Source organism: Rhea pennata, chromosome Z (genome assembly GCF_028389875.1).
Source record: "Rhea pennata isolate bPtePen1 chromosome Z, bPtePen1.pri, whole genome shotgun sequence".
Classification (NCBI taxonomy): domain Eukaryota; kingdom Metazoa; phylum Chordata; class Aves; order Rheiformes; family Rheidae; genus Rhea; species Rhea pennata.
Window position 1 is genome coordinate 49,709,488 of NC_084702.1, and position 12,564 is coordinate 49,722,051.

General features: G+C 38.9%; 1 long non-coding RNA gene across 3 annotated transcripts; it reads right to left on the reverse strand.

The window, feature by feature from the left end:
* Positions 1 to 9,677: 9,677 nt before the first annotated feature.
* On the reverse strand, positions 9,678 to 12,464 carry LOC134153859 (uncharacterized). 3 transcript variants are annotated; one of them, XR_009961257.1, is made up of 2 exons: positions 12,373 to 12,464; positions 9,678 to 11,255 (listed from the first exon to the last, which is right to left on the reverse strand). It is a non-coding gene; the product is annotated as an uncharacterized LOC134153859 (long non-coding RNA). The 3 variants fall into 3 exon arrangements; XR_009961256.1 differs by having other exon boundaries at positions 9,678 to 11,317; XR_009961255.1 differs by having other exon boundaries at positions 9,678 to 11,321.
* Between the last annotated feature and the right edge of the window lie 100 nt (positions 12,465 to 12,564).

The following is a 12,564-nucleotide window of genomic DNA, read 5'->3' on the forward strand; positions in this document are numbered from 1 at the left end:
ATGTAACTCTTCATCTCGGAATATTTACATTTCTTGTCCTAAACACACAGCATTCCTTATACTGCTGATTTTCTACTTTCTTTTCGAAATTAAATGAATAATAGCACTAAATTGGATATGTTAATTGCTCTTTCTGAAATATCTGCAATCAGACAGCAGATGGCACTAAAAAACAACTAATGAGCCATGCGCTCACTTTATGCATTACTCAAAATGAGTTATAGATACTGCCGTCCTTTCTTGTGGCAATCAGACATGCAGAAAAAAATCCACTCGTGTAATTCAGGTGCCAATTACAATTCATAAGCATCTGGAATGAAAACTGTTGATAGTTATATATTACATCAGTGGGGTCAGTGAAGTAGTAAGTGCCCATCATAGGCAAATACTAATATTTTAGAAGTAAGTATTCAACACCTTACCTGAACTGTCATAAAAACCTTTCCAGTGTCCCAAATTTCCACAATATCCTCATTATTTTCATTGGAATCTTTATGAGTGCAAGATTAATTGGTGGAAAATACTTCTACTGAGATGTGTTAACAATTTATCTGACAAAGTAGGTTACCCCATTAAGAGTGACTTAATGGAAACTTCAGCAAAATACAGTCTTAAGATGCCTCACTTATTTTGATCTGAACATAGCAATATTATTACTCGTTTTGTCATTTAATATTTCACTTCTTTGTAATTTTGATGGACATCCCATATCTTACCGTGCCAGTGATTTCAATGAAATGTATAGGACTACACCCAGAAGAAATCTTTGGATTTTTTTACTTTACTCTTGGAGTAAAGATATCAGAGGAAAGCCTAAAGCAGTTCTTCTATTACTTAATGACCATAGAATCATCACAGAGATAAAAAGAAAGAAAGAGGAAAAGGTAACACTACCAGTTAGATCAGTACTGCCCAAATCATCTTGGGTGTTCATCGAAATGCCATTTGTTTAATGAAGGTATTCTTCAGGTTAAAAAAATAATTTATCCTCAAATTATCACTCACTTTCATACTTTGTCCAGCATGGACATGAAAAAGCATGAGTCACTGTGGGCAAATGAGCATGAAACTCAATCTAGTAAAATGAAGGATGTCTTTGCGAAAGCTGGAAGTTCCTGGAAAATCAGAGGTTCTACCCTCATATTACAATGCTGCACTTAAATGCATAGCTTCAAAACTGATTCCAGACACTTGCATTCAATCCAGATACAATACATATGGAGAATTAAGCACCTGAGAATGAGCTCCATACAGAATGTTAGACTCAATGTACACCTATATTTGGTAGCCCACAAAATTTGTTGACAAGATGGTCTTAACCCACTGTTGAATAGCTGCCTGAGGTGGCAGCTATACAACTTGGAAGAAAAATTAATCTATTTACTTGGAATCCACCATCAGGATACAGTAAAACTTTAGACAGAAAAGATCCTGGTGTATATTTCTGGTATGTAAAAGATGAGTATCACATACACTATGTCCCATAACAGGGAAAAATGCTGGTTTCCCTGTGCAAGTTACTACTTAGTAGAATTTTACTATTCTCAAGTGCCTAAATCCACTCCTACTTTTAGTGGCTTTTATTAAAATAATTAAAAAAAAAACTATAAATGCCACTTTCTTTTTTTGAGAAACAGATTACATAAAAAAGAACCAAGAAGCAATACTGTCCACTGTAACAGCCTGCAGACATACCAAGTTCCACACGCAGCATGTAAGAGTCACTTGTTTGGGCACCACTGTGTGTCACTCCAGTGTAATGCCTGAATCCCATAACTATACGGCATATTGCCGCAGGCTGCCTCCTGCTGTACAGCTCAGCATGACAAAGTGGCTGACAACTGCCAGCCAGCTGCTATGAGCAGCTGAGGTGGTGGTGCTGAGAGGAGGAGGAGCCTTACTCTGCAAACTGCCCTTAATAAATTTGACACTTATGTGCCCACAGACATACCTGTCATATAACCAGGTATGTCCACTGCATGCAAACAGATGTATTTCATGTGAGCCTAGGCCTGACTCTGACTTTTGGACCAGCACTTGAGTCTCAAATGGCAGGATTATATCACCTTAGTAAGTACATAGTATATGGCTAGAGCACTTCCTAAGGATTCTGGAGTTCAGGGTTCAAAGCCATAGTTTTTATATAGGTCTCTAACAAATAGAGTTTTTGCACTCTCTTTACCACCAGTTAAGGCTGTTTCCAGTATGCAGGAAAAAGTTCAAGATTTGTTTGGCATAATTATTGGCTTAAAGGCACTCACTTAGATGGATTCAGTCCAAACTCTAGGGACTGTATGATGTCAAATATGTAAGCAGTCTTTGGAGTACATCCATTTTAACAGAGAATGTAATCGTGGCATAATTCTGTAGGCATACATAAGGTATTTTCAAATTATGTCACTTAGGATTAATGGCCAAGAAATGCCTATTTTCACTGATCAGCTAGAGTGAGAGGAAGACCAGGCTGCTCAACCCTTGCAAAGATGAGCTATGCAGAACTTTTACCTGAACACTTGAGGTGCCTCTGAAACTTAATACCTCAAAGGATAAGTAGGAATTGAACAGGGATTTGTCTAAGATCACAGTTCTAGCCACTGTGCCTAAGTTCCATACAAGCCTCACATGAAATGTCTAAATCCTCTTATTCAAACTTGGCCCACCCTGCAAACACGTGATGCACCGAAGAGATGACTGAGACATATTTCATGTCGATCTGTGAAGCCTTTCTGCTATTAGCTCACTCCCTCATTTCCTTTTTACTCTTTCCTAGCTCTTAAGCACTTTGGTATGACCACTTTACCCATTAAAAATAGAAGTTACTGAAAACCCATAAAATTGCCCTTCTACTACTTCACTAGACCAACCTATGTTGCTGCATTTTAGACTGCCTTCTTCTCCCTGTATATTTCAACACTTCATAAGTTCCAGCACAAAGTCACTTAACCCTGACACACCCGCGTCTTCCTCCTCTGACATGTTGGTTTTAGTGTGGGTGAAAAGGTTTATTTATAGGGCTGAACACGGTATGTACTTCCGCACATTTTGTAAACCCTCTCTGCAGAAATGCTGAGTGTCCAATGGACACTCACCATCCCTGTTTGCACTTTTTAACAGCACTCACCAACAGACTTGAGAGATACATCTCTGCCGCCTTGCTTAAGGGACCAGAAATAAACAGAGTAGCATGACTACTTTGGCTTTTGAAAAAGATAACGATCACTGTTATTACAGAGATACACCGCTTATAACTGAAACGCTTATCTCCCTAATAAAAGCATGCTGGGTGTGCTTATTACTTTAACTCAGAAAGGTGAAGTAAAATAGATGGCCCAAAACAGAACTCAGCTTGCCTTAGAGTAGCTTTCTAAAATTATTGCCTCACTAAAGACATGAAACTAAACTAAGGAAGTGTTTGGGTGCTGAAAGCTCATCTGTTCTTTTTCCAGACTATAATCAGTCTAATAAAAGATATTACCTCTCCTACAATCCTTGCTTACCAAAAAGCATAATGGGTAATATTTATGGAAATAAAAATCACAGAATAAACTTTCCAATTTCTGTGTATCTTGATACACAACACTGAAAAGCATGCTAGTGTCTTCTGATGAAGGAAAGAAAAGTGAGAGGAAAAGTATCTGTCATTTAACCATTCAAACATAAATTTACAAAATAGGCTTTTCAAATATTCCAGTCCAAATATGTTAAACATCTTTCTTCTGCTTTTACCGAGAAAAACCCTGAAGCCTATGTCAAAAACACAAAAATCAGAGAGTTTGCATAGCCACATCTACTACAAGCTTGTTGTGACAATCAAACTGCAAGCAAGAGAAGATGCTGAACACAGAAAGAGAAGATACAAAAGCAATACTAATAAGAGAATGATAGAGCCCAACTCTTACGTTGAATCATAGCATGAATCAGCTATGAAGCCAAGCCCTGCTTCCTCAGGCAGCATATGGAGCAAATGTTATCAGAAAATCTGCTCAACTTGTTTCGACTCCTGGGCCCCCAGCAGGGTTTCTGGGTCTTTACTTTGTAGCTTAATCACTCTCTTAGTTTGTGTGGACTTCACAGCATTGCCATTTCTCATATCCTTGCCACAGATCTAGCAAAAAAAAAAAAAAGTGCTGAGTAACTGTACTTATCCCATATTTTCCACTGAAAATGTCTCTGTACTTTTTTTACACAAAACTCTGTGTAAGTCACAAGACTGTGACTGAGCAAGGAATGCAGGCAAGGAATGCTGCTATGCCATGTACTCTGTTAGGAAAGTTAATAAGGAGTCTACCTAAGGATAAAATAAGGGTGAGGCAAAGCATGGAGTCCAAGAGAATAACCTCTGTTGAACCAGTGTTTGCTTTGTGCAGGGCCAGCTCAGGTGCCTTTGCAGCCTGGTTTCAGAATAGGGAGTGCCTTGTTGAAATACTGAATGACTCTGAAAAGACTCAGATTGGTTCAGACAGACTTACTAGCTTAATCATCATGCCAACCCTTTTGGCAGGACAAGCAGGCAAAGCAGAGTTGGCAGCAGCCTGCAGATGAAGTTACAATGAGGCAAGAGGGAGGAAACACCTTCAAGAGAAAAGGAAGCAACAACTCCAGGCTAAGAATTACGGAGATTTTTTGCATCAGGAATAACCTTTACTCATGAGCCCAGTTCAGTACTGCACCTGAGTGTACTAATCCAGGCTTTACTTAACATGTTCACTACATGATTTTTTTTTCCTTAAGTTTGAGCCTCTCCTTATTTGCCTGGGACCCTTGCATTTTGCACAGTCCTATCAGGTAAGATGCTATAGTGTGTGCATGCATTCTGACAAGGCTGCCACAAATCCAGCAGCCTTCCACCACACAAACACGCTGTTGCTGTATAACACATTCATAGTGTTTCTAATCCTAGATGGAAGCATCACATTGAGGATGGACAGCACAGTAATTCTGAGCATCTGCCCTTGCACAAGGCAGACATACAACATGTTCCTTTCATGTTAAGCTTCACATTTTCTGCCATCCAAGAAATCATTAAGGTATTAGATCTGGTATGAATGTAGAGACCATTAAAGTATTAGATCTGGTATGAATGTAGAGACCATCCATGAAGAGTTGTGCATAAGATCTGCTTTCCAGAATGGGAAATCTCAGACAGTATTACCATTGCTATTAAAGCTGACCAACTTCAAACAGGTACGGAAGAGTTTGCACTAACTCAAACCATATTTGTAGTATTTGTCTCAAAATTTCAAGTGCACACCCATACGTAACGGAAAAAGCACGTCAACATCATCCCAACCCCTCCTACCCTACCCCAGCCAAAACTCCCTCAGGGCCCAGGTTAAGGTGCATCCTGACAATTTTCTTGCCTAGGAAAAAAGGTTAGGAAATTCAGTCATAGACTAACATGCTAAGATGCTAAGCTAACTAGCTAAGATGTTTCTTAAGCTAGTAGGGATTTTCAACCATTGGAAGTATGCCAAGGGCAAGAGCCAAAAACCCAGCCTGCTATACAGACTCCCTAGGGAGGCATCACAATCAAACCCAGTGCAGAACATCACACATCCCTGCTATGCTATATTCAGTGTTCTAGCTCTGGTCCCTGCTTGACTATCTGTCACCATCTATTAAAGTAGATATTTCAAGCACATGTTTATATACTACTGACTGCATCTGTAAGCTTGTCCTTAAGTGGTGGTGTTTTCCAGTTAAGATTAATCTAAGTATGTGTTTAACTGTTTGTTATTCTCAATTGAGCAGCACTAGCAATTGTTTTCTCAAACCATGACTTGGAGACATGCAGTTTAATGTGATTAATACATAACTTGCATTCTGTTTTTAATATGAAATAAACCTCAAAACTCAAATTACTCTAGATAATTATTTAGTAAATCTTTAGAACAAAAAGAAAATTCATCAACCTTAAAAACTGCAAACAAAAAGCTTCATTTCGAATAACTTACATACCTACACATCTTCTGAAAAGAGAGTGATCGATATTTTCAGAAATGCTACTCTTAAATGTACACCTTCTTTCTCATTACTAAAACTATTCTGCAAGAACACGAATTTGACAAGAGGAAAGGTGCTTCTAGCTTCTGACTCCTTCCAATTTATAAACCCTTTTCACAAACTCCATGCTTCTTTACATTATTGATGATACTCCCCTCATTATAAAATCTAAACCCCAAATAAGTCCACTTACTGAAATTTTATCCTCTCTCTACTACAGCACTAACAATTAACAGCCATTCAGGACAGACTGCATCAAAATAAAGCTCTGTAGACCTCTCCCTATAAATAACATTTTTGAAAGTCATTCCTCAGTGCTGCACTGCATAGTTCCACATGCCCATTACATGACATCTTATGTCAATGCTCCACACCACAACATGACAGTATTTCAAAGATGTATTCTCGTAATAGACATGAAGAAGGGAAATTGTATTCCTCTCCATTTTATGGATGGATTGAGGACCAAACATTACAAATGATAATCAAGAACAACTCTGCCTGAAGAACTTTTCAAGTACATTTTATGTTTTCCATTCATTGCATGAAATACAGAAACTGCCCCACAGTAGGCTTTTTCTTTCCAGATTCTTCCTTTGATATGAACACCTCAACCACCAGACAGCAAGTCACACTTACTATCACATTACCTCCAGACTACCCTTTTCTGTGCAATGGAACACCTTCCACAGGAGGGATAAACATTGCCTCTCCTCCCTCCAAATATGCTATCATCAAGTCAATGCAGTCGCTAATGAGATAGGAAATGAGTTTACATCCTCCTATTAACAGTAGCTTATTGATTCATCAGTAAGGAGAGCACCGCAAGGTTTTCTTGCTATGCTTTTCAAAAATCAATGACCACTCTCAAAATCATCATGCAATACACCCAATGTTGTAGGTGTACTAAGTGTGCGGTGAGAATTCATACTAGAGAAAGCCCCAGAAAGCAACAAAAGCAGAAGGATGCCCAATTTCTGCATTCTGAGTGGAGTTCAGTATGAATACATTGTTCAGTCATATGAAGGCTGGAGCAGTTCTGAGCATGTACGAAAGTGCAAATCTAGGCACCCAATAAACTTCTTTAAAATAAAAGAGCCCCCTCCAAGGTTGGTGAAAGTTCACTAAGAATTTTTGGGGTATTGATTTTGGACTTGGTCACCTAAATTCCACATATTTATACATCAACATCTTTTTAATGGATCTCTCTCTGCACAGTAGTCTGTGACATAAAGGACTATGACTCCAGGTTGCCTAAACCCCCAAGCTAGCATCAGAAACATGTGGACTTGTCATAAAAGGAGCAGAACATACTGACACCATGCAGTCATTGATAATGGAATAGTTAAGTCTAAATGAATTGGTATCAACAATAATTTTCAAGTTCCCAGGGAAGATTCTCATGAAATGTAGTATGCAGTACCTAGTAGGCCAGGATTTTTTTTCTTTTTCCTTACTATACTTTTCTAATAATCTTTTCTCTCTCAGAAAGGAAGAAATAAACTAACTCAAGGGAGAGCTTGCCAGTTTCAGTAAATTGTTAAGTGAGATCTAATCATTGCCTCTATAGAAGCCTGGAATCTTGCCGTCTTTCTCAGAGCTACTGACTCTAGTAATAGCCAGAGCATCACCTTCCTGGTTTTCATCAGCAAAAAGGATTTGGATCTAACTCTTTTAAACTTTATGCTCGTTCAGCATCCACAAGACCAAAAAAATGCAAAGCACAGGAGAACAGTTACAATCACCATGCCTGAACCTCAATCTTTACAAAATTCAAAATGATACATTGTAAATAAAGTTATGCCAGTACAAAAGCAATTTAATGCTTTTTTTACTACAGTATCAGCTTTCCAGAGTGACTTTTACCATACCTATTTTATGCATCTTTTATAATTTGGATATACATGTCACCAGTCATAGGTTATCTGAATACCACAGGCAAATTTAGTCCATGAATTTGGTGTTTATATTTGCCTGTGATAAACTGGATCTCAAACTGGACCTACAGGCCTAGAAAACAAGAACAGTACTTACTTACCTCAGTAAGTAATGAGTTTCCTGTGTCATCCACAGAAAGGATTATAGGAGTTCATCATGTACAGGGCCAGATAAAGGTTACTGGAGGTTCCTGACAAGTAATAACCAAGCTAAGTATACAAAAAAAATAAGTCTTCTATTTATTCTAAGATGACATTTTAGAATCTCTAAGATGACAAAACTTGATTATCTTTGTATCCAGCTTTTAAAATCATGTTTCAGGATCTATAAAAACTTTAATATTTAGCCTACAGACAGTTCACTTGAAAAAATAAAAATACAACTCCATAAAATTAGCAAGTATTTAAAGGTAACTAAACATCTGAAAAATAAGCTGATAAAACATCTGTCTTAATTACTTTTCACGGATAGCATTTATATAAAAGCAGATTAAAAAGGGTTTGACATTACTTTATTGGCAATGTAGCTTTTAATAAATGGTATTTTGATTTCAATTTAAATACTATTTATTTTTTCAGTGATTTTTATCATGCAGATTTTGTAATTACAACTCAGTCTAAAGTAAAATTTTCAAAAACAAATATGGCTTAACAAATAACCCCTCTTAAGAGTTGAATATTTATCTCTTGCAACCCTTCGAGATTTAGTTTCTAAGTTACTTAACAGCTTTAGAAAATGTTGCTCATAGAGTGCTTAACTTCAGTTTTGTCTTATTTTCCTAAGAGTAGGTGCATGGCTACTATTCTACATGAAAAGAAATTACAGTGTTTAATAATCAGGTGCTGAAAATGAAAAACAGGGACAATCTGCAATAGGAAGAAGGGAAGGTACAGGTGACTCTTGAGTAAGTCAAAGCATAAAAGTGAATGTTAACAAGCTTTATGAAGCTAAACCGAGAAGAATTTGGAAAGACAGTTTGCCAAGGGCGGAAGGCATAAATGATGAATGGCAGGTTTACAGGAGCGCATGGGCAAAAAGCTGCTAAATGACAAGGCAGGCAGTTCACCAGATTCGCCACAAGATGGCATATAACATTAAAATATCAGCAATACAAAAATATAAATGAACAGTGTACTGTCAGCAACATAAAAAATGAATTATAACAACTGAATGTATGAATGACTACTGTCAGGACAAGGAAAATGCATGAATGTATGTGAATAAAATGTCATTATGCAAAACTGTTCTGCATTTTATTTTGTAATACATGTTTTACTACATCATGAGTGCCAGTCTGTATTAATCTTAGTGCTCCAAATTTAAATTACATATAATCATACATAATAGTGAGGTGATATATAACATGCCTAGAAAACCAGTCTATATGGAATCAGAAAGATGGAAGAGCAGCAAAGACACAGTGAGCAGCATCTCTGGTGAGAAATAGGCCCAGGTAAGTCAGGACAACCTAATACGGGTGAAAAGGGTAAAAGAAAATGTGAGTGGTGAGCTGAGAGAAGCGCACAGCAGCCCACACTCAACCAAAATGAATGGGTAGCAATTTGTGACCTGGGGAGGGTAATTAGATGGGTGAGTGGGTAAGAGCCAAGCTAGATGGATGGCAGGCAGGACAGCAAGCAGGAGGAGGCAAAAAGGCAGGGAGAGAAACCAGACCAGTGTGGTTTGGGGGCTGAGTTACCACATCATTCCCCAGCTTTCAGAAATCATTAGGCAAATTTGAAAGAGATTTTTATTTTATATATACATACATTTTTCTTTTCTCTATATATGAGACTGATACAACTTGTTTCATTTGTCTCCTGATTTCAGCACTACTTTGGTGAATTCAAAGCTCTTCATAAACTCTTTTCAGAACTCATCAGATCTAAACACGTTTACCTGAAAGAAGATTCTTACATAGTCAAATCAATCCCAAATCTAAGACTTTAAGTTAATGCACCAAATATCGTTAGATTCATGGCAAAACCTTGTGAACTGGGAATTTGTAGTTGTGCCCACTACAACCAACAGGATGTAATACAGGAAATGCTTTTTTTTCAATCCATTCTCCTTACCCAGGTGAGGGGCTGCAGTAAGGCAATTCATGCTTTTTAGGAAAAAAGAGGAAATAAAGGAAAAAAAAAAAAACAGAAGAACGTCTCCTGAATGGGGCACTAGGAGAAGGAAGATCATTATTTCAGAGAAGAGTTGCTCTTGGCTTAGATGCTTTAAATGCATACAGATCAGTTAATATGGAATTCATTTGTAATTTTTTTCTACCAAGCTTAAACAGAAATTTAGAGCACTTTCATGTGAATCAGCATATCTGATCACTCAGATTATTTTTTAATTAACTCAGCAGCATAGCAATATATGAAAATTAGAGAGCTTCACAGATCGTGGAATTCTGCATTTCATGGATATGCAAATGTCCTAGTAATTTCAATGGACTCAATTCTATGTGTTTAGAAAAACTTTCAAGAAGTCTGAACTAGCTGCAGAGTAGCTGCAAAAACTGCAATGAATTGCACCTGTCTCACCACTGCAATGAAACCTAGATTTATCAGTACTCTCAAGATGTCCAATATGTCTGAGGAATAGGGTTACTCTCCACTGCATTCTTCTCCAAATAATCCAGGAACTGGAAAGAGCTGTCTGCTGCCCAGCATGACATATGATCAGGGTTCCAACTGTCTGCAAATTGGTCAAATCTAACAAAACAGAACTTGGTCCACAAGCTCAAAAATAGCAGGATCTTCCCAATAGCCTACTCACATGAAATACTTAGAACACATCCCACGCCATGACAGAAGCCATGTTATTCTAGTGTGTCCAGAAATGGCTTGATAAAAGACAGCAATCCTACTGGTCGGGGGGGGGGCAAGTTAAGGCTACACCGTCAGTACGTCATACACATGAAGAGGGGCTTACAGCAGCTTAACAAAACGTGTTATCTTCTCCAATAAGCCTGGAATGTGCATATCTAGTAAGTGCAAAAAATACATCATTTGAGTAAATAAAAGAGAAAATATTATATGCCATACTTCAATCACATACGAAGCTCTCCTTTATCAAGAAGTACACAAAAAATATCCGTATGAATATTCACTTGAGTCTTTAGCCTTCATAGATCTTAACTCGATCTGCAAGAGGTAACTTCTGTGCACTTCAAATCTTTGCAGATCCAGACTGATAGAGGTTCATGGTGACAATGAACCCAGAACCTGAAGGAGAGGAGCCATGACTTTCCTGCCTGAATTCCATGGATGCAGGCACAGAAGCAGCATATCATTGGCTGACAGTTTTCGTATGTCCTATAGCAAATCCAAACACACAAAGGAGAGTGATCTGTGACTGTAGAAGACAAGATTATCTTCTACCTTGTAGAAAAGAGGAAAAACATGCAAATAAACAGTTATATGAAACCATCTGCATCTAAAGATAGGATAACAAAAGGAAAATGATTATCAGAAAAAGAACGAAATACCTCTACTTCTTTTACAAGTCATCTAAGTAAGTATGGATATTTACCACAAGATGGTGCAAAAACATAAGAAGTTCCAACATACCAGAACATGGCTAAACATTTTAAGTATAAGAATCTCCACCAGGTGTCAGGCCAGAAAAAATATGACTTTTTACTTCATCAAACAAGTAAATACAGGCATACAGCTTCAAAATATAACTGTCGGTTTCAACTTTCTTTTAGCTATGTATTTCGCTGACCTAGAAAGAATACAATTCCCAACACACACTAGTTTTTGTTAAACATTAACCACCTACATTAGATGTCCTGTTGAAAACCTTATGTCATTAGTAAGATAAAAAATAGAAATGTAGCATTTAAGAATTTAATCTAGAACGTTAATCCAAGAAATAGCACCACAGGAAAAAAAAATAAAATAAGCAACAGCAAAACAAGCAAACCAAACCCCAAACTAAGCTACTGTACAACAATTAATTACATTTAGAAGTATTAACATAAGAAATTTCACCCTGACAGACGCTTAAATGTTTGCTTTTGCATAAGGCTCACTTTTGGAAACAAGATTATTATCAAAGACCTTCCCCGATGCCAGGCTTGATTTTTTTTTTTTTTTTTTTCCTGTCAGTCCTCTAGAAAGCAGATGAGCTGCATCTTGCGAGTCCGTGCAGCGAATCCAAAGACCACCTAGAAATCACTGTTTTAAAGCAAATCAAAGCAGAAAACCCTTCTCCCCTTCATCCTTGCGGCAGCCTGTGCTACGCGCGGCCCCCTCAGCGAGGCGCCGGCGGGCACGGGCGGCCCGGCGCGGCCCGCTGCCTGCGCCCTGCCCGCGGCTGGTCGCTTCACCAGCGAAGAGCTCTGGGCGACGTCCGCGGCGCGGCGGAAAGCGCCGCGGAAAGCGCCGCGCACACGCGGCGTCCCCTCCGCGCCGCCGCTGTTTTTACCGTTAACGGTAAAAACCCCCCGAGGGGGTCTCCCGCCGCGGCTCCTCCCGGCCGCCTCGGCTCGGCCCGGCCCGGCCCGGCCCGGCCGCTCCTCCCCGCCGCCGCCGCCGCCGTTCCCCTCCCGGCTCCCCAGCGCCCACCTCAGCGCGGCGCCACGCCACGCCACGCCACGCCACGCCACGCCGAGCTCGC